Source organism: Lepidochelys kempii, chromosome 9 (assembly GCF_965140285.1).
Source record: "Lepidochelys kempii isolate rLepKem1 chromosome 9, rLepKem1.hap1, whole genome shotgun sequence".
Taxonomy (NCBI): Eukaryota; Metazoa; Chordata; order Testudines; family Cheloniidae; genus Lepidochelys; species Lepidochelys kempii.
In genome coordinates this window covers 74,887,510-74,912,764 of record NC_136388.1, presented here as the reverse complement: position 1 = coordinate 74,912,764, position 25,255 = coordinate 74,887,510, and positions in this window count along the sequence as shown.

Sequence of the window (25,255 nt, the reverse complement as noted above, 5' to 3'; positions counted from 1 at the left end):
GTGTCTTGACACTTCTTTTAGAGTAGGAAAAACTGCTGCCTAACCCAGCTATGGTCTGCCCAGTTATTTTTAATCTCAGAACAAGGCTAATACATATTTCCATATCAGCTTTTTCTTCTTAGCAAGAGGGCATGACAAATGAGGGAGAGAGTAAAGAAAGCTGGAGGAATTAAATCAAAGCAACAAAGCGACAGCATGCCTGCCCTCTGTGGCATCCACCAGCCAGTCAAGTTATCAGTACACTGCAGAGGAAGAAACTGAAGGGCAAGTTGCTTAAATATGACCCAATACACATAGAACCAAAAATCGTACTAAAGCCAATGCGAGTTTAGGTATTCAAGAAGCGCAGGATCAGCACAAAAAATTCAAACTTAGGTGAACGTTCTCAAAAACTGACAAACAGCAACACACTCAAAGAACAAGGGGTCCACACCTCTTCCCAGAACTCTGTGGACGTTTTGCCACTGACCTCAGTGAAAACTGTATGGGGCCCCAAGGTCCTGCAGCCTTCACCCACTGTCTTGTCTGGTTATGGACTACAGGATTTATGGACATTGTCATTACTTTCATTGGGAGGTCCTGCCTGGATAAATATTGCAGATATTAGGCCAGAAGTGAAGAAACATTTACAAGCTCTTAAAATCTTTCCTAACCAATCAATTCATACATAGTGCCTTCTAGAATGCCCACCATGTTAACTTGATGCAGTTGTATTTTCCCAATACTAAAAGAGCAACTATGTGCTAATACTTTCACTCCAAATAACTCAAAAGGAAAAACATCTTTATGAGAGTATTTCCTTTCTGAGAGCCTGTGCTCAGATGAACACAAAATGGCTGCCTATCTCTAAAGACAGCATAGTAATGAGATTTTAAAAGTACCTGACACAAGATAAAGAGTTATAAGAAGATGCACACTACATACATCACAGCCAGTCTTGCAATTTAGACATCAAGGGCACTTATGTGACCCCCATTACTATAGTATGTTTTTATCCTCACAACACCCCCATTTTACAGATGGGGAACTAAGTGGCCTGCCCAAGGTCACACAGGAAATCTGTGGCTGGTTAGGAAATTGAACCCAGATCTTCCAACTCCCAGCACTCTCACTCCTGAATCACTCTGACTCCATGTACAATCACCCTATTAGGTTTTTGTAGCAGGGTGCGGCAGGGTCCTCTTGGCTTCTGCCTCTGTTAGGCTCTGGGTTTTGTAACCACTGGTGCACTTTATTCTCAGGTGTGTTCCCACCACTGTTTCACCGTGTACAAGTAACCCTTCACCATCTGCAGGCAGGAGGTACCTCCCTGCTTCCATTCCCTGCCTTTTTCCTTTCCTCCTGCTCTCCTCTGGTTTCCTTCCCCTGAGGCTTTTATGCAGGCCCAGGCTAATTAGGTAGCAGCTGTCACCGCCTCCCCAGTTAGGGCCTGGTTACCTCCAGCCTGCTCTAATTTGTTCCGTAACAAGGAGTGGGCATGACACAGGGCTGAATCTGCAACCCTTTGCCCAGCACACAGTCACAATTTCCCTTTTAGATGCTGATGCTCACACACAAATATTTCTGATGCTACTAGCCCAATAATATTGTACACATCATAAAGACAAACACTGGGAACCTGAATTGTATTTGAATTTGATGTGGGTGTTGTAACCGAGCAAATATAATATTTATTTCATGACTTAAAAAGAAACAACACATACACACACACCCTCAACCAAATGAGCACACCTCCTTTCTTTCTCTGTTCTGCTTGCCTTAGGCCCAGAAGCAGTAAAACAAGGATCACTTGCAGGCCAAGTAGCTTTCTCCAAACTCTAGATTAAACTCCATCTGGCCTGTATTCTGGTTACTGCCATCAGTGGTGAAATAGAATATAATTTAAGGGGTGGGGGAATCAGTGGAAGACAGAATTCCATCCACATGCACTGTTTTAATAGTCTAGTCGCATTGCTACAGTTTCCACCTCCAGGTGCATGCAACTCAGACTGCTAGACATTAAGGAAGTATAATTAGTGATGGTAGAACAAAGTCAGCAGCTCAGTTTTTCCTCTCTTTTTTAGTCAAAATGCAAGACTTGCACTGTATGAAAAGTATGTTCCAGGTAAGAGTGTGACTGGGGGGGGGGAGGGCCTAAACTCATTACTCAGTTGCCAGAGGAAATTACTTGGTGACCTAAATAGAAAGCATCTAGTCCTGTTAGGTGCTGTGTGTCATTATCTCAGAGGAGCTGAGTCTTGTAGTGCTGGGTCCAAGGACTGCAATATACTCAGTCTGAATCATAGCTTCCCATCCCAGCAGGATGATCTCAGCCCTTCATGCATCCAAAGTGGATAGAAGGAGCATGATGTTTGACTTTCACATGAGACCTACAAAACAGGTCTGTCCTGCTCTCTGAGAACAGTCCATGCTATTACCTGAAACTGAGCCAATAAAAGGGTCTATGAATAGAAGAGACTAATACAAGAAGCTGAAGCAGTGCAGACGGCTATAGCGAGTTTGTTGTATTCAGCATTGTAGATAGTTCAAACTACTTGCCATTTTGAGTACTCATCCAATTTGATTAAAAACACGAACAAGAGAGAGAGAGAGAGAGAAAGAATTAACTTTTAACCAAAGACAGGTGAATATTTAATTCAATGTTTGCCAGCAAGGGTGGGTAAAACCTGTGGGAGGGAAACATTATTGCCCAGAATTTGAAGATATCACATGGGTTTGGAGTGAGCAAGACCCAACTTGCATCAATTCCTAGTGGTCTGTTAGCCTTTTCCATCCTAGGCACACACTAGTCTATCAAAATACTATAAGTCCAAGCTGTTGTCAGATATTTTTTAACCTGGGCACCTGCAAAATAGGGTGAAAGTATGTGATAAAGAGTTAGCAAAAATCAGTCATATAGAGGAAGGATTAAAGTAAGGATGTTAAGTGACCAAAGGAATACAAAAGGACACCCAGAGCTCTGCTGCCGTTACTGGAAAAGTGCTCTTACTGGGCTCAGAGAAGACTGTGCAGATAAGCTCTGCCAGAGCAGTGCAGACTAGCCATCCATAAAACACTGAAACTAATGGTACACAAAAAGCTGTGGAATGCACAAGTAAACAAGTTAAACAATAGAGAGAAACAATTATTTTCCACTAGGTTCTTTTAGATGTGATCTATGCACAGCTTTTGTGCCAGTATAACTCTTTTTGGGAGGGGTGTGATTTTTTTATTCATACACAACCCTAATATACAGTGGATGCAGTATATTGGTATAAAGATACCTTATACCCATATAAAATTTGTTCCCCTTTCTGTATGGAAATGCACTATGCCAGGATAAGCACTTTTATACTGATATAACATATACACATTAAGGAGGGTTGTACTGCTTTAAGTATATCGGGATAGTTGAAGTGGTACAACTTGTGTGTTCAAACAAGGTCTTCCTTGTACCAAGGCATGGCAAAACACTGCTAGACAAAAATGTGAACATCAAGTTGATCATGTCCCATTAAAGGCTTTTATATTTATTAGGGCTTTCAATTAATCACAGTAAACTCACGCAATTAACTCAAAATAATTAATCGTGATTAATCACACTGTTAAACAATAGAATACCAACTGAAATTTATTAAATAGTTTTGGATGTTTTTCTACATTTTCAAATATATTGATTTCAATTACAACACAGAATACAAAGTGTACAGTGCTCACTTTATATTATTTTTATTACAAATATTTGCAATCTAAATATGATAAACAAAAGATTGTTTTTCTCAATTCACCTCATACAAGTACTGTAGTGCAATCTGTCGTGAAAGTGCAACTTACAAATGTAGATTGTTCAATAACTGCACTCAATAACAATATAAAACTTTAGAGCCTACAAATCCACTCAGTCCTACTTCTTGTTCAGCCAATCGCTAAGACAAACAAGTTTCTTTACATTTACAGGAAATAAAGATGCCCACTTCTTATTTACAATGTCACCTGAAAGTGAAAATAGGCATTCGCATGGCACTTTTGTAGCCAGCATTGCAATGTATTTACGTGCCACATATGCTAAACATTCATATGCCCCTTCATGCTTCAGCCACCATTCCAGAGGACATGCTTCCATGCTGATAACACTCGTTTAAAAAAAATGTGGTAATTAAATTTGCGACTGAACTCCTTGTGGGAGAATTGTATGTCTCCTGTTTTGTTTTACCCAAATTCTGCCATTCATAGGTGCAAACTCTGTGGGTGCTCCAGCCCTGGAGCACCCATGGAAAAAAATTAGCGGGTGCTTAGAACCCACTGGCAGCCAGCTTCCCCCTATGCCCCAGGGCCTCCCGTCCGCCAGGGGCCCTGCTGATCAACTCCTCCCCCTCGCTCCCAGTTCCTCCCGCCTGCCACAATCAGCTGTTCTGAGGCATGCAGGAGGCTCTGCGAGGAAAGGGGAGGAGCAGAGACAGGGCACACTCAGGGGAGGGGGTGGAACTGGGTGGGAAGAGGCGGAGAAGAGACAGGATGGGGGTGGGGACTTGGGAGAAGGGGTGGGTTGGGGGCAGGGGCAGAGGCAGAACAGAGGCAGGAAGAGGCTGGACGGGAGGCTTGGGGGAAGGAGGCAGGTGGGGGCAGAACCTGGGATGGAGTGGTGGGGTTGAGCACCCCCCGGGCCCGGAGGAAGCCCACGCCTATGCTGCCGTATATTTCATGTTATAGCAATCTCGGATGATGACCCAGGACATTGTTCATTTTAAGAACTCTTTCACTGTAGATTTGACAAAACTCAAAGAAGTTACAAATGTGAGATTTCTAAAGATAGCTACAGCTCTTGACTGAAGGTTTAAGAATCTGAAGTGCCTTCCAAAATCTGATCGGGACGAGGTGTGGAGATTGCTTTCAGAAGTCTTAAAAGAGCAACACTCCAATGCAGAAACTACCGAACTCGAACCACCAAAAAAGAATATCAACTTTCTGCTGGTAGAAAAACAAATAAAATGATGATGAAAATTATGAGAATGATGAAGATGAACATGTGTCCACCCTTCTTTGGATCAGGAAGCCAACAGAAGCCAACAAATATTTGTAATAAAAAATAAATATAAAATGAACACTGCACACTTTGTATTCTGTGTTGTAACTGAAATCAATATATTTGAAAATGTACAAAACATCCAAAATATTTAAATAAATGGTATTCTATTATTGTTTAATAGTGCAATTAATCACACAATTAATTTTTTAATAATTTGACAGCCGTAAAATTTATATATAATATTGCTCTATGTCCTACTGTAAATTAAACACGTTAACTATGACAAAGCATTTAGCAAATGCAAAAGGCACATTTTTGAGAAGCCATTTTCTCTTAAGTAGCATTTGAGTTCTCTTAAATTTTTAGTTTCCTTATTTTTTTGAACAGCCCAAGATATTCAGCTTTATGTGTCATATCCATGGAGTTGCTACTTTTTTCTTGACTAATTTGTATTTTTCTTCCATCTAATTTCAGATATTGAAAGTTATAAATTAGTACAAAGCTCATGGAATACACTAAGTTTTTCTCTGGACTTTCCAAAACCACCCCGATCAGGTACAAAGGTGAGGTCAAAGCCTTCAGACTTGCAAACAAACAAAGTTACTGTAAGTATTTAAAAATGCCACAAAATTTTATTGATTTAAATGCAATGTTTGTATTATCCATGGAAGTAAGTGCGTCACATAGAATTCCAATTACACTGTCTGCTGATAGCAGATATCTGACAATCACCCTGTGAGCCACTCTATAGTTGACTGTACCATCTACTGCCGGTTAACTTTTATGAAGACAAAAGAAATAGCCTGAACTTGGCCTATACAGCCCTGTCCATGAGAGCTGAGACGGAAGGGCCCTTCCAGCCCCACATTTCTATGATTCTAGGAGTGTGGATACTGGTTTCTATATAGGGTTGCAAAGCCCCCAGGATTGTCCTGGCGTGTCCAGGAATTAAAGATTAATCTTTAATTAAAGATTGTCATGGGATGAAACCTCCAGGAATACAGCCAACCAAAATTGGCAACCCTATTTCCATGTTGCAGAAGAAACATCAGTGGCTAATGGGAGACACGGTAATCGTCTATACAGATCCAAATGGTGTAAACCCCAACTGCACAAATGGGTAAAGCTAGAATTTATGGGATAAACATTAAGAAAAGGAAAACTTAGGCTGCATATCAGGGAAAACTTCCTGATACTAAGACTTATTAGAGCTGTGAAATAGCTTTTCAAGGGAAGTGGTGGAAATCCCTAAAGCTTGGGACAGTTAAAACTAAAATGGACAAAATAGTGGCAAATGTACACTGAAGTTTTCCCCCATAAGGTACTGTGTGAGGTTCATGATGGGTTAGCTCTGCATTCTCCCAGCTGCCATCTCTTGGAAAGGAAGAAAGTGGTTAAGATCATTATTAACGTGCAAACTAATTATCTTTCACAAAACAGGATAAACTGAAGTCTCCACCCATTCAAATAACCCCAGAAACCTCAGCATTTCAACTTTCAAAGACACCATCACAGCCATCTCCTGAGGAGCCCACCCAGGACCCTTCCGAGGGCCCCACTTCCCCGGGCCCTTCCCAGGGACCAATATCGGAAACCTCCCCACAACCTTCCCAAGATCTCGTGCCAGGACCCACCCTGAATCCCTCCCTGGGGCCATCAAAGTCACACAAAGGATTTTTAAAATTATTTTCATGCCTTAGAAAGAAAAAGGCATCTCCCACTTTGGCTACTGATGCAGTTGCTGTTTCAACATTTCCCTCAATAACCAATGAAACCAAATCACACTCAGGCCTTATAGTTTCCTCTTCAACTACTCAGGCTACCTCTAAGAAAAGTGATTTAATTGTTTTCAAGGAACAGGATAAATCCAAATTTTCACATGCTAAGGTAAATTCTAAATCTTCAACATTGCAACTTTCTACCCCATCACCAGAGTCTTCCTCCAAGGCCCTTACCCCAGTGCTGCCTGAGGCTCCCACCGCCAGGCCATCAAGGTCACGCAAAGGGTTTTTAAAATTACATTTACTTCCCAGAACCAAAAAGGTATCTCCCAGTTTGGCTTCTAAAGCTGTTTCTGTTTCGACATTTCCTTCAATGACCAATGAAACCAAGTCACCTCCAGATCTTATAGCTTCCTCCTCAACTACCCAGGCTACCTCTAAGGTAAGCTCAACTCTAGTGAACACCAGTATTTCACCTTCATCTTTGGAAGTCACAACCCCGCATCTAGCAGCTGGTCAAACAGTGCTTCCCAAATTAAGCCAATCCACTATTGTGTTATCCACCACCTCGGTCAAATCAACTACTGACACCCAAGCAATTACCAGTATTAGTGACCCATCTGGAGCTACTATGAAGGGCCCTGGAGAAATGACAAACTTTAACAGAGCTACATCTGCACTGACTCCTGGGGCATCTCTGCAAAACAAAGCCGTGTCAAGGTCTGCACCTCTGGTAAGCTTATCTCTGCTGGGACTCAGATATGAGACAAATTAAAAGAGTAATCTGAAAGCATTTCATTCCCAGGGTGATCCTGGATTTGATGGAAGCTAGCTCATATTGTCCATACAACAAAAAGAAAAGAAAAAGAAAAAGAACCTGCAATATTTCAGAATGGTTCCATGAATGAAATCTGAGAAGATGGGGAGCTCCATGTCAAATGTAGGCACCCAAACCCTCTATATGGATTATATTAAATGGTACCTAAGCACACAAACTATTAGGGAACCTACCATATGTGCTCGTTTGATTGGCCATATATAGGATTTGGTTGCCTCATGTTTAGAAATTGGGCCCTGGAATGTTTATGGCTTTCAGCCATTGCAGTTTTTCTTCTTGTTGCTGAAAGATAATTTATTAGAACCAAATGGAGGTGTTCTGCTCACCTTCTATGCTATCCAGTATGAGGAGAATTTCCCCTCTGCAGTTGTCACATCAGTGCTGTTTGCTCAGTTTCCAGATACATTTTACTGCTACTTTCATAACCAATAAGAGATGTACATTAAGTTGCCAGCTTTGCACTATGGCCCTGACTTACATGCAAAAGAATTACAGTTAGGTAAGCACATTTGTTTCAAGCTTTTTTTAAATTGCTACGTTAAAAATTTGGCAATCATAACAAGTTATTTATACAAGATTACATGCACTAGGGCTGACCTTCCAAACCCCCCGTGCTTAAGAGAACACCCATTGAAGACATGGGAGCTCAGCACATGGTGCACCTGGAGGCTCAGGCTCAGCAAGTTAGAACAGCCAAAAACATGGGGCCAAATTCAGCAAAGCTGGCACAGGAAGGGACAAAGCTCTGCCCCCAGTGCCAATTCAGCCTACTGCATGGAGGGAGGAGTAATAGCACACTGCCTGCAATCCAAAGCAATGTGTCACTGCACTCTATAGGGACTGTGCCGGAGTAGGATAGAGGGGGGATAAAAAACACTCAGCACTGGCCTAACTCTGCTCCTATTGAAGCCAAGGGTAAAATGCTTATTCGGCAATGGGAGACAAAAAGTTAAGCCAATGCAGGGCACTTTTAAAAATCTCTTTCTTCATTTCTTCAAGGGCTTCAGGAAACCCAGCTGGTAGGAACCCCATGGGGAGTGGTCAGATCCGCACACTTCCTAATTTCCTTGGCTGTGGCCCATTTAGGTCTGAGCCACCACGTTACCCCTCACACCAGCTTTCCAGCACCAGAGCTTAGAGCCCCAACATCTAACAATGATCCACTAGGAATTTCAACAGATCAAGCAGGGAAAAGATGAACTGTGACAGCCTCTCTCCAAATCACCTGGCGCGAACCCAGGTGTCAGAATACACTTCATTCTTAGCTGAGGTTCAAACTCTCTAGTATTCAAATACTCCTACCTGGAGATTAAACAGGAACCCTATATAAAATGAATTCATTTCTTGACTTATAGCTTGCTCCACTCTAACAAATTTTCAGGATGCCTCACTGATTTGTAAGGCTAATCTCTGAGCTGGTTATCATTCCTTTCTCTTTTCTCCTCCTGGTGATTTTCTTATGGCAGCTATTCTCTTCCTGGCTTTAAACAGGAGTGACTGAATTTTAAAAGCGTCCTCTAGTTGGGGGTGGGGAGTAGAGAAAAGAGAATCCTGGTGATTTCCTAAAGGCACTGGCTTCCTGCATTGGGAATTTTGAGGAAAGTTATAGAGGATGCTGTAAAATACATAACCCCAACTGCCTTTTTATGATGCTGGTTGATGGTTTTTAAATGCTTCATTGTCTTATTTTAGCCTAATGTTGGTTTGCAAGCCACAAGAGTTATGCATAACAAATGATCTGACTCTGCTTGACCAAAGGGGTCATCAAATCCCAGGATAATTTTGGAGTTCACTCAGAGTTCAGTGACATTATGCTGTAGACTCTTTACACTTCTTTTTTCTTTTTGGCTAGAAAGGCTGGCAACCCTGACAAGAAACCAGGCAGACAATTTTTAAAAAGCCAGGTGCACGTTTCCCCACAAATTCTGGGCCCACTCCTGCATAGCAATGAGTGGACAGGCCAGTGGATGACATTGTTATAGTCAAGACATGGCACATGCCTTAATTCAGCTCTTGGTTGGGGAAAAGATCTGAGTGGAAAAAGCTGTAAGTGATAAGAGTAGCCAACTGGCCACCAATCCTCACAACTGTCTACACAAGCCAGTGAATGCTGCAGTCCCAGATAATAATTAGTCTAGACCATGTGTTTTCAATTTGGAGATTTGCAATGTTCATAAGACTGCAAACAGGTGTCAGGAGGGCTGTGACCACCCTGCCTTTCCAATATTGCTATGGGATGTGATGATGTCCTGAGGGTGGGGACTCCCCAATATGGAAAAAGTTGAGCACCAGTGGTCTAGTCTATGGATGAGGAGCTTGAACCTAATAGTGATCTCTCACTTAAGTCATAAGTTCATTAGAAGAGGAACACTGACACCATTTTAACCTCTAAGTCTTTTTCCCCCCTTGCTCTCTCTCTCTCTCGTGTCTCTTATTCCACAGCCTGGAGCAAAATGGGTCCAAAAATTCTTCTAAAGAAAGAATCCTTTTCCAGTTGCAGCAGCCTGCTTCCCTGTGGATAGCACATACAGAGGCTGGTAGCAAGGAATGGTTCTTCCCATCAAATGTTACTAAATAAACCCTGTCACGAGTAACCATGCTGCACACAAAACCACTGCTCACCAGTGATTTATAGAGGTAATTAGATTGTTTGGTAATGGCCTGAACTGTTGAAATGAAGGGAAGAAGGGGTACAGGAGAGACATACTGGTTTAAAATAAGATTCAGATGAGTGCACTGAACAAACTTTAATTAGATCATTCTTGCAGTTTCCGTTAAAAAGTGAACCAGATTTATGGAGATCCTTATCACATCAAATTGAATGTGTTCTGTGCTCCCAGTTCAAGTCAGGATGCTGAAACGTGTCTATAAGAAATTGCATCATCATCTTGGGGCCAAACCCCAGGAGGTGCTGAATGTCCTTCAACCCCTAGCAAAGTCAGTGGGAGCTGGAGGATGCTCTGCACTTTGCAGGACCAGCCCAACCTGCTATTAGCCAGGCTTAAGTAAGAATGATGGAGTGAAGAGATAAAATATAGGATTCCCCTCTGCCTTTCTGTAAGCAGCAGCTTCATGTTTACTGCTCTCATGGACATGGTCTCGTGGCAGGTGAACTGCAGTCCAGCTCCATTCCTACGCAAGCAACAAAGCAAATCAGAAGATAAATGATCACGACATGTTCGCTTGATCTGACCTTGAAACATGTTTCCCTTTTTCCTTTCTAAATGCAACTATTTTCCTTCTCCCCTCCTCCCTTCGGGGAGGGCATTTGTTCTTTTTTAAAATAATGGGGACGGGGGGAGGGGAGGGAGGAATTTTACAATTTTTCCAAGACAAACCCCTCTCATGTGTTGTCAAAATGACAAACCCTGGGGGGAGGGAGGGAAAAATTCCATGTCTGTTGGAACACCTGCTGCCCTTTCCCTGGCAGTATTTCACTATGTGGTAAGTACAGTTATCTGCATTTCAGCACTTGCATTTGTATTTGTTTTAATACCAAAATTACCCACAGCAGATTTAGATCTCTCTCAAAGGGCTGCCTTCTTACCCCTGGAGAAAACAAGTGAGATAAATATTGATGCTGCTATAATCTAGCCTGCCTATAGCCCAAGTCTCCGGACATGCCTTCACTGCACAGTTAACCCATGATCTTACCTGGATTTTAGCCCAAACCCCTCTCCCCCCACCTTCCACACAGAAAACCCCTGACCTGGGTTTGGAAGTGTTTTAAGCCTGGGCTCACTTACAAGGCTGGGAATGTAGGTCAGCGTTTAGGTAAGTTTCAGCTTAATTCAGGCTAGAACCCAGTCACTTTCCAGTGAAAACACAAGCAAAATCACTTGAGTGCCAATAATCCTCCAATGCCTTCCCACCATGCCTCCCAAAGCACAGACAAGTTCTCCCACAACTGATTGGGAAAGAGTCCGAGAGCATCACAACACAAAGAACCAGAGGATATGCCCCCAGACACACACAGGCAAGTGCAGAAGCTAAGGGCACAGTAACATGTGGAGGACTTTGCTGTGGGCACGCTCACCCCAGGCTGGGCTAACCCAATCTTGCCAATCACCCAGGTTAACTGTGCAGTGAAGACATATCCTCACTCTCTGCAACTGCTTCCTGTCTATGTGAGAGAGTCAGAGTCCACCAGAAGCCTGGCCTCACAGAGGCCTTGGGGCAACTTTAAACTTTTCACTGATATTTATCCCTTGAGAGTATAGGTATAGGGAGCCTCTTCCCACTATGCAAGCATCAGGGCAAAATCCCTCCTTAATGCACAAGAGTACCGGTGCATGACCTTGCAGTCTCCTTCTTGCGGGCTAGCACAAGCAGGCCGAGTCCCTGGAATGACAGTACAGACACATGCTCAGTAACGGGAGAACGTGTGATTATTACTGTATGTATTACCTCTCCCCTCCAGCTGCTGGTGCTTGCTGACCCCGGAGGACACTCTCCCTTTTTTGGGAAGGAAGAATATCCCCACCCTGCCTCTCTGGGTTACTTGCTCAGTCAAGGCTCCTTCCCTCTGGGAGGATCCACAACTTTTTAGAGGCTGCCTGTCTGTGGATGTGCCACACTAGCGACCAGCCAGCACTGGAGCCTTGTGACAATACACTAGGAGCTAGGCCTGGCTAACATGCCATGCCAAAGCAGTTTCAAGTGTCAGTTAGAGGGCGTATCTAGGTACCCTAGGAAATAGCACATACTCAGATTCTAAGGCCAGAAGGGACTATTGTGAACATCTATTCTGACCTGCTGTATAGCATGGGCCATAGAACTTCCCCACAATAATTCCTAGAGAAGATTTTTAAGGAAAGCATCCAACCTCGATTTAAAAATTGTCCGAGATGGTGAATGCACCAGGACCCTTGATAAGTGGTTAATTACACTCACCGTTAACAATTTTCTCCTTATTTCCAGTCTGAATTTGTCTAGCTTCCACCACCAGTCATTGGATTGTGTTATGTCTCTCTCAGCTCGGCTGAAGAGCTCACTATTAAATATTTGTTCTCTATATAGGTACTTACAGATGGTAATCAAATCACCCCATAACCTTCTCTTCATTAAGCTAAATAGACTGAGCTCCTTGAGTCTATTGCTATATGGCATGTTTTCTAATCCCTTTTATCTTTCTCATAGCTTATCTCTGAACCCTCTCCAATTTACCAATAACCTTCTTGAAGTGTGGACACCAGAACTGGACATATTATTCCAGCAATGGCCACACCAGTGATAAATACAGAAGTAAAATAAGAGGTAAAATCAGACGTTCTTGTCAACTGCTGGAAATGGCCCACCTTGATTATCACTACAAAAGGTTTCCCGGGGCCCACCCTGCTCTCCTGCTGGTAATAGCTCACCTTAAGTGATCACTCTCTCTTGTTACAGTGTGTATGGTAACACCCATTGTTTCATGTTCTCTGTGTATATAAAATCTCCCCACTGTATTTTCCACTGCGTGCATCCGATGAAGTGAGCTGTAGCTCACGAAAGCTTATGCTCAAATAAATTGGTTAGTCTCTAAGGTGCCACAAGTACTCCTTTTCTTTTTGTGGATACAGACTAACATGGCTGCCGCTCTGAAACCTCTCTACTCCTATTTTACATTCCCTTGTTTATACATCCAAGGACTGCATTAGCCCTTTTGGTCACAGCATTATGTTGGGAGCGCATGTTCCAAGATTATCCACCATGACCCCCAACAAACTCAGCACATGGTGAGCATGTATACAGCTGCTTTGCCATTCCCTATATAATCTGGCTGTGGTAAGCAGTAGTTTCCCTGTGGCAGAGGCGGCACCGAGCTGCAACTCTGCTTCCCCCAACCAGTAAAGGATTTTGCCCTTACAAAAGTAGCAGCAACTTTGTCTCCTCTCTATATGCTACAGTCCTCTTCCTTGTTTGACCTTCCCTCCCTTAGACATCACACTATCTTTGCTAAATGGCAAATTTACTCTGTAGCAGAAAACACTACAGCCCATGATTCTATTACCATATTTAAGGCATTCTGTCACTTACACTTATTTTCAGTTTGCCCTAAAGATGATCTGCAAAGGGGGAACAACAGGGCTGGTGTACTTTTTCTTAAAATAATGACAGGTTTCAGAGTAACAGCCGTGTTAGTCTGTATTCGCAAAAAGAAAAGGAGTACTTGTGGCACCTTAGAGACGAACCAATTTATTAAGCTCATGCTCAAATAAATTGGTTAGTCTCTAAGGTGCCACAAGTACTCCTTTTCTTTTTTCTTAAAAAAACATTGCAGGAAAAAATAAACTTTAAGAAGATAGAAAGGGTTTTTAAAAAAGCAGAGAATGGCATTAACCCAATTTAAAAAAAAACAACAACAATGTTTGCAGGTGACCTGTGAGATAACTCCCATCATGCAACCAGGAAATGATAAAACTCAGATGGTTATATGCATTAAACTCCAAGCAACTTTGAACAGGGTTCTCCTGGTGCCAAATCTCCATGCTGTGGATAGAGAACTTTTGCTGGGAGAAGTTTATTTCATATGATGGCATTACTGTACAAGCTTTTCTCTAGCAGCTGGCTCCTCAAGAATTCTTGGGATGGTCAGCATCCCCTCCCCATTTCTGTCTTCTCCAGTAATTCTTCATTATGACATTCTACACAGCAAAAATGTACCACAGAGTAGACTGCAACCCCTCTGACAGCTTGGGATTTCTATAGGGAGACCACATGAGCTGATTAAACAGCAGGCAAAAGCCAGGTTACAGGAGGGTATAATCTTGAAATCTTCCTTCCATAACAGGCTAGAAAGGCTCTTAAGGATTTAGCCAGTGACCAGCTGCAATAAAACCTGAAGTTTCAAGTTTTAAACTAAACTTGTGGCAATGAACACCTTGTAGAACAGTTAAAAAAAATCTGCACATTAGATAATAGGGTTTAACAAACACAGAAAAAAACAAACCTTAGAAATGCTCCATCTTGTGATGGTTTTGCCACAATCAAAGCAGATGAAATCCAGTTTGGTGCAATATGTTTTAGTAGTCAGAAGAAATGATGTAGCCATTGTTTTGATTTTACTACTTATGCCCATTTCCTCATAAAAGGCCTGACCCAGAGCTGACAGATCTTAATGGAAAGATACAGAGGCAGTGTTATCAAGCATTTGAGCTAAGAACTGGGAATCAGGTGGCTCAAATTCTATTTCCAGGTCTGCCACTCTACTCATGGAGACTTGGTCAAGACTAGCACTTAAAGGTATAACATTAAACTGTGTTGGCTAAATTGATTGAACTAACATCATCTAAAAGCTCAAGGCAAGTTGTACTTTAGCACATGCCAAGCTGGTTGAGTTAAAAGGACTATAAGGTGGACAGAAAGCTGTCTAGATCATCAGGCTCAACGGGTAGTGGTCAACAGCTCGATGTCTAGTTGGCAGCCAGTATTAAGCAAAGTGCCCCAGCGGTCGGTCCTGGCTCCGGTTTTGTTCAACATCTTCATTAATGATCTCGATGATGGGATGGATTACACCCTCAGCAAGTTCACAGATGACACTAAGTTGTGGGGAGAGGTAGATATGCTGGAGAGTAGGGATAGGGTCCAGAGTGACCTAGACAAATTGGAGGATTGGACCAAAAGAAATCTGATGAGGTTCAACAAGGACAAGTTTCCTGCACTTAGGACAGAAGAACCCCATGCACTGCTACAGGCTGGGGACTGACTGGCTAAGCAGCAGTTCTGCAGAAAAGGACCTGGGGATTACAGTGGACGAGAAGCTGCAAATGAGTCAACGGTGTGCCCTTGTTGCCAAGAAGGCTAACGGCATATTGGGCTGCAATAGTAGGAGCATTGCCAGCAGATCAAGGGAAGTGATTAGTCCCCTCTATTCAGCACTGGTGAGGCCACCTCGGGAGTATTGGGTCCAGTTTTGGGTGCCCTACTACAGAAAGGATGTGGACAAATTGGATAGTCCAGCGGAGGGCAATAAAAATTATTAGGGGGCTGGGGCACATGACTTATGAGAAGAGACAGAGAACTGGGCTTATTTAGTCAGCAGAAGAGTGACGAGGGATTTGATAGCAGCCTTCAACTACCTGAAGGGGGGATCCAAAGAGGATGGAGCTAGGCTGTTCTCAGTGGTGGCAGATGACAGAACAAGAAGCAATGGTCTCAAGTTGCAGTGGGGGAGGTCTAGGTTAGATATGAGGGAAAACTATTTCACTAGGAAGGTGGTGAAGCGCTGGAATGGGTTACCTAGACAGGTGCTGGAATCTCTATCCTTGGAGGTTTTTAAGGCCCAACTTGACAAAGCCCTGGCTGGGGTGATTTAGTTGGCGTTGGTCCTGCTTTGAGCAGGGGGTTGGACTAGATGACCTCCTGAGGTCTCTTCCAACCCTAATCTTCTATGATTCTATGAAAAAGTAGACACCCACAGGTTGAGCAGAGTTTTAGAAGGTGTTAGCCTGAGGTAGCACCACACCTTTAAATTCTAGTCAGCACAAAGGCTCTGAGAGTTTGACCAAGTCATCTAACTTCTCGGTTTCTCGTTTTCCCCAGCTATATTAGAGGGCTAATATTAATCACACCTATCCATACCATCTGTGAGGTTATTAATTCGTATTTGTAAAGCACTTTGAGATCTTTGGATATAAGGTGCTATATAAATGTGAAGCGGTAATTTAAATTGGGTTTGTTCATCTGCAAATGTTAAAATCTCTGCACTTTAGTTGGTTAGTCTATTTTTTGAGAGAGACAAGGTGGGTGAGGTAATATCTTTTATTGGACCAAGTTCTATTGGTGAGACAGAAAAGCTTTTGAGCTTACACAGAGCTCTTCCTCAGGTCTGGGAAACGTACTCGGAATGTCACAGCTAAATACAAGTTGGAACAGATTGTTTAGCATAAGTAGTAAACACAAATTTCAGAGGACCATTCAAGGTGAAGTGGCCCACTAAAACCCCTCCAGTCACAGGAAGGAAAGGAAACGTGTGCAGGTGGGGTTGTTAGTGGGTGACAGATTGTTGTAATACACTATGAATCCAGTGTCTCTATTTAGTTCATGATTTTTAGTCTCTAGCGAAGTTATGAATTTAAGCTCCCAGGCTCATCTTTTGAAAGTGTTGTGCAGGTTTTCTTTGAGGATGAGGACTGAGAGATCATACAGAGCAATCACTTTGTGAATAGTGTTCACCCACAGGTGACAGGGTGTTTTTGTCTTTTATAATTTTCCTGTGTAAGTTCATTCAAGAGCATAGTGATTGTCTGGTTTCACCCACATAGTTGCTATTGTGGCATTTAGTGGACTGAAGGAGGGAAGCTACTTACTGTGAGAAACGTGTAGGACCCATGGATCTTGAAAGGTATATCATGGGGAACGTTCATCATTGTAGCAGTGTAAATTTTTCAGTCTTTCTAGTTATTTAAACGGGCTCCATCACTGAGGAATCTGAGCACCTCCCAAGTAATTAAAGAAATTTCTTTTTCTTTTTCTTTCTTCCCAGCCTATAGCAAAAATAGCTCAATTAAATTTAGAGGTTTTTGCTCGGTTGTGATTCTGTGAGTGAAAGGGCGTGCTGTATGTGTGTGAAGAAATTAAAGCAAATGGATTTTTCCCTCCAGGTTATATTGGCTGTTTCTACAAGGTACTACCAATATGACTATCTATCTGTTATTTCAACATCAGTCCCCACCACTGGGGTTCACAAAGTTTGCTAAGATTGAAAATCCATCCATTTAGTGACATGCCTTGCAAGATTTTCCAGCTCTGATTTATTCTGGACTAGAATGAGTCTCCCCTCCATTCAAACAGTTCATTTGCTCCTGTCATAAATATAAAGGGAAGGGTAACCACCTTTCTGTATACAGTGCTATAAAATCCCTCCTGGCCAGAGACAAAACCCTTTCACCTGTAAAGGGTTAAGAAGCTAAGATAACCTCGCTGGCACCTGACCCAAAATGACCAATGAGGGGACAAGATACTTTCAGATCTGGAGCAGAGGGAACAAAGGGTTCATCTGTCTGTGTGATGCTTTTGCCAGGAACAGATCAGGAATGCAGTCTTAGAAACTCTGTTAAGTTAGAAAGTAATCTAGCTAGAAATGCATTAGATTTCCTTTTGTTTAATGGCTGGTAAAATAAGCTGTGCTGGATGGAATGTATATTCCTGTTTTTGTGTCTTTTTGTAACTTAAGGTTTTGCCTAGAGGGATTCTCTATGTTTTGAATCTGATTATCCTGTAAGGTATTTACCATCCTGATTTTACAGAGGTGATTCTTTTACTTTTTCTTTAATTAAAATTCTTCTTTTAAGAACCTGATTGATTTTTCATTGTTCTTAAGATCCAAGGGTTTGGGTCTGTGTTCACCTGTACAAATTGGTGAGGATTCTTATCAAGCCTTCCCCAGGAAAGGGGGTCTAGGGTTGGGGGGATATTTTGGGGGAAGATGTCTCCAAGTGGTCTCTTTCCCTGTTCTTTGTTTAAAACGCTTGGTGGTGGCAGCACACAGTTCAAGGACAAGGCAAAGTTTGTGCCTTGGGGAAGTTTTTAACCTAAGCTGGTAAGAATAAGCTTAGGGGGTCTTTCATGCAGGTCCCCACATCCGTACCCTACAGTTCAGAGTGGGGAAGGAACCTTGAGAGCTCCCATGTAGAACTGCCCATGCTCATTATAGAGCAATACTTCCATTAACACAGAACTGCCATTATCATTTTGGCAAAATACCACAGTGCTCACTTCTTTAATTGTCCTGCATCTGCACTGATGCAATCTCTCTACATTCTATAATTTGAAGTGGGAGCAAGTGGTTTGAGTGGCCTGTTATTTGTGTGACTGGTGAGAAGAATCAAAGAGAGAGAGAGCGCTGAATGCCATGGAGCAAAGTGAAACTTCCAAGTAGAGTTAATTCCAGACTATGCCCAGCAGTGTCTGCAAGTCCCTCATGTGATCTCTTTAGTCTTTCCTCCAACCCCCATCCCCCATTTGCATCTTCTAATTTGTTAGGAAAGAAAATTGTTTTGGGTTTTCTCATGTAAAAATATAAGGGCATAGTAAATCTGCTCTCCTGGCATTTAACATTTTTATTAAAATAAACTCAGTTTTCCAGAGTACAAATATTAGTGTATAATATACAGTAAGATTCAATGAGGTTTCCAGCAGGTTACTTTTAAAACTCTATGAGATGCATATGGCAGGTTATTTACCTGTCTAATTATGCTATCTATTATGCTGAGTATGTAATTCACCCCTGCACCAGCTCCTTGATGATTGCTAGTGATCAAAACAGGTGAGTGCCTGGACAAGTGCAAGGGGTCATGTTATCAACTTTCATCATATGCTTACAAGAAAAAGTCCTGTGAAACACGCAACATCATAAAATAAAGACAGACCACAGACAGATTAAAAATGATAGAGGGGATGGGAAAGAATTAGTTTTTAAAAGCTGACTCTGACAAGACCTTAACCACAAACTTTATATCAGGCAAAAAACAAACCCTAAGTTTCCTAAGCAGTGCACTTCTGCTCCAAAAAAAGCTTCCCAAGCTGCCTCTTCCTGTGGAAGAAAAGCACTTCAAACTGAAACAATTTATGCCACCTACTGAAAACAAGTATTACAACAATTGCATTTCACAGGCCAGCCAGAGAGGAGAATCTGCTGAACTCAAGTCAAATTGCTCCTGCCTACCATGTGCATAAATTAAAGAATTGCTCTGAATTTCAGTTTTAAAACTTCCAACAATAAGAGCAATTTAACAACTCTTGTACATTTTCTAAAATACAGACTTTCAGCTGCACTTGGAGCTTTTCTGGTCCTTCTTTACTACTGCACACCAAATCCAGGACATTTTCAAAAGGAAGGGCATGCCACATATTCAGAAATGCATAAACACAGGAGCATTGCTTCTCTGACCTTAAAAGGGAAGATGAGCTGTAAGGTGCCTGAAGCTCAACATGGTTGTCCATTGAGAGGTTTTTAAATGTTAAAACTAACACCCTGAACAGCAACAGGCAGCCAGAGCAAATCATGTAAGAGTGGGTAGGTAGAATCCTCTTCGTTCATTCCCAATAATAATCTTACTGCTGTGATCTGCAGAAGGCACAAACTCAGTTTCCTACTTAGCCGAATACAGAGTATACCAAACTTGATGCCACAGGTGTATGCCATTAGCTAGGTTTTTTTTTTTTAAAAGTGGTAAAAATAAGCAAGGATCCCAAACCACACCAGATATCTGGTTTTTAATTAGCTCCTGGCCCTGACACACTGAAATTGTAACTCCCCAGCAAAGCTCAAGCAGCCAAGGAAAATGTCACCTGCTTCATACCATAATACAGGTTTGCTAGAAGAGAGAAATATTGAGCCATGTAATATGTATACAGCAAATATAATCCATGGTATAGCTTTCCCAAAGGCACCTCAGAGAAATGCAGCATGGGGACTGTACACTTGATCACCGCATAGGCCAATAAGAATTGATTCAGCGTCACTGGGATGTTCTGTCAGATACAGCCAACACCAGTTGTGCATTCTAGACATACTTAACATACCCTCCACTTGGTAGTGCAACAATCAGCCACGGCAAATGTTGCTGATGAATCCAATATCACCACCACAAAGGCCTCCCAACCTGTCCATTGTGGCAAGCAGAAATATCATGACTTCAACACAAATCTAAATACAGTGACCACACTGGTATCTGAACTGAACTGCATCTGACAGATAACTTTGTATATATTTTACTCAATTTTTTGTTCCATGTTCCAATTGATTATATTTAATGTAAGAAAAAAATACTAACCATGTACTATATCTGTATCTAATTAAAATATATTAACTTTAAAAATAACCTTGTGGAACAAAGGAAGGGAACAGTAAATGGAACCTGTGCTGCATTCTTCAGAGGTACCCTTGATAGTACCTTGCCATATACATTTGGCTAGCAACATCCATTGTTCATGGAATACATTTCAGTGCAAATGTTTGGAACACTCAAAAGTATATTTTAACCCTAATGTAGTAAGGTAAACTCTTAATTTATGTCATTCTGTGCTGTTACTTTCATTCCACATTTTTATACCACTTTCACAAAAAGTTGTTCAGATTAATGCATGCTTCAGCACTTGCATTCAGTTAAACTTACAAAGAGAACATATTGCAGAAGTGCTGTGTCAGTTCAAGCATGTGGGAAATAATGTGTCAGCTCTGGCTTATGACCAACAACAATAACGTCATTTCTGCATTCATGGAGATTACTCTTAGTACAAGAATAGTAAAATCAAAAATGAAAATCCAACTCCCCAGTTTCAGAACTATCTCCCTTAGAGTCATCAGAGCCCATTTGGTTCTTGAACATTTTTGACCACGGAAGAGTGCTTGATCATTTATAACCATTAAATTAGGTTTCAGAGTAACAGCCGTGTTAGTCTGTATTCTCAAAAAGAAAAGGAGTACTTGTGGCACCTTAGAGACTAACCAATTTATTTGAGCATAAGCTTTCGTTATGCTCAAATAAATTGGTTAGTCTCTAAGGTGCCACAAGTACTCCTTTTCTTTTTTCATTAAATTAGGGTGTTCCTCACGATGTTTATTAAAACAGCGTTACTTTAGTCTGAACATCACAAGCCTACCCAGTTGATATCACTGATGCTTTCCATTACAAGAGCAACATGTCCCACTATTAAGATGCCTTTCACCATACAGTAGTGAGGCACCAGACTGCTTTTTCTAAAATAGGTATATCACTAACTGCTGGGCCTTTCAGCATCCAATCTTCTTAAAAGGCATTCCATCCACAAGACCACTAAACCCTGACCCTCCCTTGTGAGGACTCTCCCCACTGTATTTTCCACTGCATGCATCCGATGAAGTGAGCTGTAGCTCACAAAATCTTATGCTCAAATAAATTTGTTAGTCTTTAAGGTGCCACAGGTACTCCTTTTCTTTCAACTAGACCACAGAAAATCTTCCCTCCAAAACCATGTCTTCATGTCTTTTTGCACGTGTTGGCATTATCCAGATAATGAGATCAGTCCCAAGATTATTACACGCACTCAAGACTGTATGTATCCCTAGGTAATGGGATTAGGAAATAATTTAATACAGAAATTTAACTCATAATTACTGTTTTATATTTTACTATTCTACAATTTAGAACCATTTCTAGTAGAGACAGACCTACAAAAAGAAGGTATAAACTGGTAGCAGCAACAGCCCTGGTGATCAAGTCAAGTCACCAGTGGTATTAAATATACATGAAATCTCGTGAAAAGTCCTTTCATTTCAGCTATGAATGCCCTGTGGAAAGTGGATGGCGCACTGCAAAAGCTACATAGGAAACTACTTTTAAGAAACAGTTTATCAGAGAACCAAGAGGAAGCAGATCAGCAGCAATTAATGGAGTGAGTCACCCAAAAGGCAGAGTGGGGGTATTACCAGACATAAGTTTTCATTGCTTGAGATGGGTGTCTAATGTCCTAGAGCTCTAGCCCCTACTATGTCTTTTTTTAATTTGCATCTGCATGTTAAGCCACAATTACCCTTTGTACAAACATATTCTATTTTGTCCCATCAAGTCCAGAAATCACCACACTTTTACATAGTAATCAACAAGTCACCCAGATGTTTCCCCTCAAGGGGCTTTATTTTCCACTCCTGCACTAAAAAACAAAGATCAGACCAGTTCTCATTTCATTACACTGCATTTATTTCTAATCCCACCACTAAGCCTATATCATTGATTCTTTCACCCACAACACCACTTAATGTCAGAGTCATCACTTGACAAGTTAATCTTGATTAAACTCCAGTATTTCTCAAAGGTGGATGCATCATTGCATTAATAAACCATGATTTGGGATCTGCCTGGCTCAGGTAATAGAGAGAAAAAGCTCTGCTCTCTATGTCCCCAGTTCAAATCCTGCTCCCGTTAACAGAGCCCAGTGATGAGCCCAAATGAAATCTCTGGCTCAAAATACCCCCCAAGCTTTCAGGCAACAGTATCTACACTTTGTCCTGTCTTTATAATAGGACAAACCAAAACTCCAGATTGGAATACCTGTGAAGTTTGAGGGAGTTTGGATCTGGACCTAAACAGCTCAGTCCCAATTCCAGTAGTGACAAAAAAAATTCCATCTGAAGTCTTCTTGATGACAGACTTCAAGCAGGTACATCTCACCAACGCAAAATTCACTCAGCATTATTGTCAATACATTAAATATTTACCTGTTATAGGCTTACTTTAGTGGGTTTACTTTAGTTTGCTCTCAGAAGTTAGAATGTATACATAGGAACTAGTTTTATTTTTAAAATATCAGAGGAGTAGTTAAACTAAATAAGCACTCCCCCCTCACACCATCTAAGCACACTACAGCTTTGATCCTGCATTTAAATGCACACAGGCAAATTGCTGCACCCACATGGAGCCCAGTTGAAATATATGGGGATTAATCACTTTTGGGATGTATTAGATATTCCTTCCTATTTGAAACATGCTTTATAACTCATTAAACTACCTTAAAAATTAAATTCTTATCTGTCTATAGCTCATAATATGGTTAAGAAAATTAAGCACAGTAATAAATGGTGAAGAATTTTGAAATATTAATTTGGCCTGTAGCGTTTAATATGTTTATTTGCATTAATTAATTTGAAACCAAGTTTATATTGCCTTTGTCAGTAGTTTGCTAGGAACTTTCAATTATGTTACTAATGTTCCAAAATTTACCCTTCTGGTGGTATAGTTCATCACTGATTGCCATTGCCAGTGCATTTAAATTAATTATTTTGGCCAGCTAAAAATATGATCATTTTTATGAGATGCATGAAAATTTAACAAGATTGCTACAGGGTTTGTTTTCAGTTTGGTGTGTGGAGAATTAGTTAAAGAATGCTTGATATTAATGGTGGTTAACTTCTTTGCCTCTGCACACAACACCTACACGGTAGTACTTGTAACAAACCCTCAGGTATCTTGATCAGGTTGTTAAAGATGGGCTAGAATGATAAACATATTGTTGAGGCTACAAACTGCATGTTTTGGGTGCCACAAACAGATAACAGAGCTGGATACTCAGCCTCTCTGTGGAGCAGGAGATATCCTAAAACATTAACTCCAAGGAAGTTGATGTTCAGACCAGCTGCTCTCCTCTTCAGATCTACCTGGCAGATGACCTTTATCCTGGTCTTTCGACAGCTCAAGTTAAATATGACTTAGTTGGTGCCAGGAACTCGTGTCCAGTCTAAATGAGGACCACATGGATTTATGATGCAATCAGTACAGTATAGAGATATAATATCTGGCTCAGTTTTGCTTTAAACCCCACTAGAAATGTAGACACAAGTCTCACATTATTTGGTTTCTGTAATTGAGACCATATTTGGGGCATTTGCCCTTCCAAATGAAGTACTTGTTTGTCTACATTTTCTATAGATTACTTGGTTTAATTTGCTAAGGAACAACAGCAATGACAGTTGGAACATCAGTGACAAATCTGGAGCTCTGCTGATTTTCCAGGTGTAGCCCACATATAAGGCCAGGCCCTGAGACTCCCTCCTCAGGGCTTATCCACATTGGGGATTTAGCTTGATGTGCTAAGTCACTGAGTTGATGTGCACGAATTGTTGCACAAGACCTAACCTGCACTCACAGCCACTCCTGTGTCATTTCAATGGCCCATTCTAGCTAGGCATCAAATCCTCTTTCATTTTAACTTCTGATATGGGGCCAACTCTAGATGGGGCTATACAGGCTTCTCTAATGCTTTTCCCTTGGTCTTTGCCCACACATCAGATGTCACAACAGCGCACAGGGGAAGGGCTGTAGGATGAGGATCTAAAGCCCTGCACGTCAGCCAAAGACTTTTGCCAAGAAGGCTGACATCTTGTCTAAAAGCTCATCCTTTGAAGCAGGGGGGCTGGCTTATGAGGACTGGCTTCCACAAGCCATCTTCCATGGCTATTTCACTGGGGACTGTAACAATCTTGGGATTCATTAAATAAAAAGCCAGTGAATGAGAAAGGAATAAAACTTTAACAAAACTGGAGAGCATCTTGGCTGAACTGCTGCACAAAGCCATGTGGTGTTCCCAACCACCACCTACAGGGCACAGAGCCAAATTTCCACACTCACAACAGAGTCCCAGATGAGGGAGCATCTCCAGATCACAATCTTCCATAAACATCTCTCTGCAGGGAACTGCAGGGGTTCCACTACAATCAAGCAGTTCACATAAAGCCACCTAGGCCTTATCCTCCCTCCTGTTCTCAAGCCCTCACACTTTGCTCCAGGCACTCCATGGCTGGTCTCAACTGATCATTAACTGTAGGCTTCAGCAATCACTGTTACCAAAAGGGATATTTTGGGGGTCAATACACACCACTTTGCACCTGTAAACTGCTGTGATGCCACTGATGTAACTAAAATATAATACAAATATTTTGCTTCCCCACATCGAAGAATTACTCAGGAAATGCTTGTGAGGGACACTAACCTAGAGGATCCTGTAGGAGCCTCCAAACATAACTCTTCTGACAGGTGGTTAACAGCAGCAAAAAGCGTCCTTCTCAGCAAATAACTAAACAGGCTCAAACTCTCAGTAATCTGGGCAAACTAAATACACCTTCCCTGGGTACCCTTAACTGACAGATCTTGCCCACTCACAAGCCCTCCAAGATAGGGTACACACAAGGAAAATTTTCTGGGGTAATGGAACACAGTCAAACTTGGGGAAATA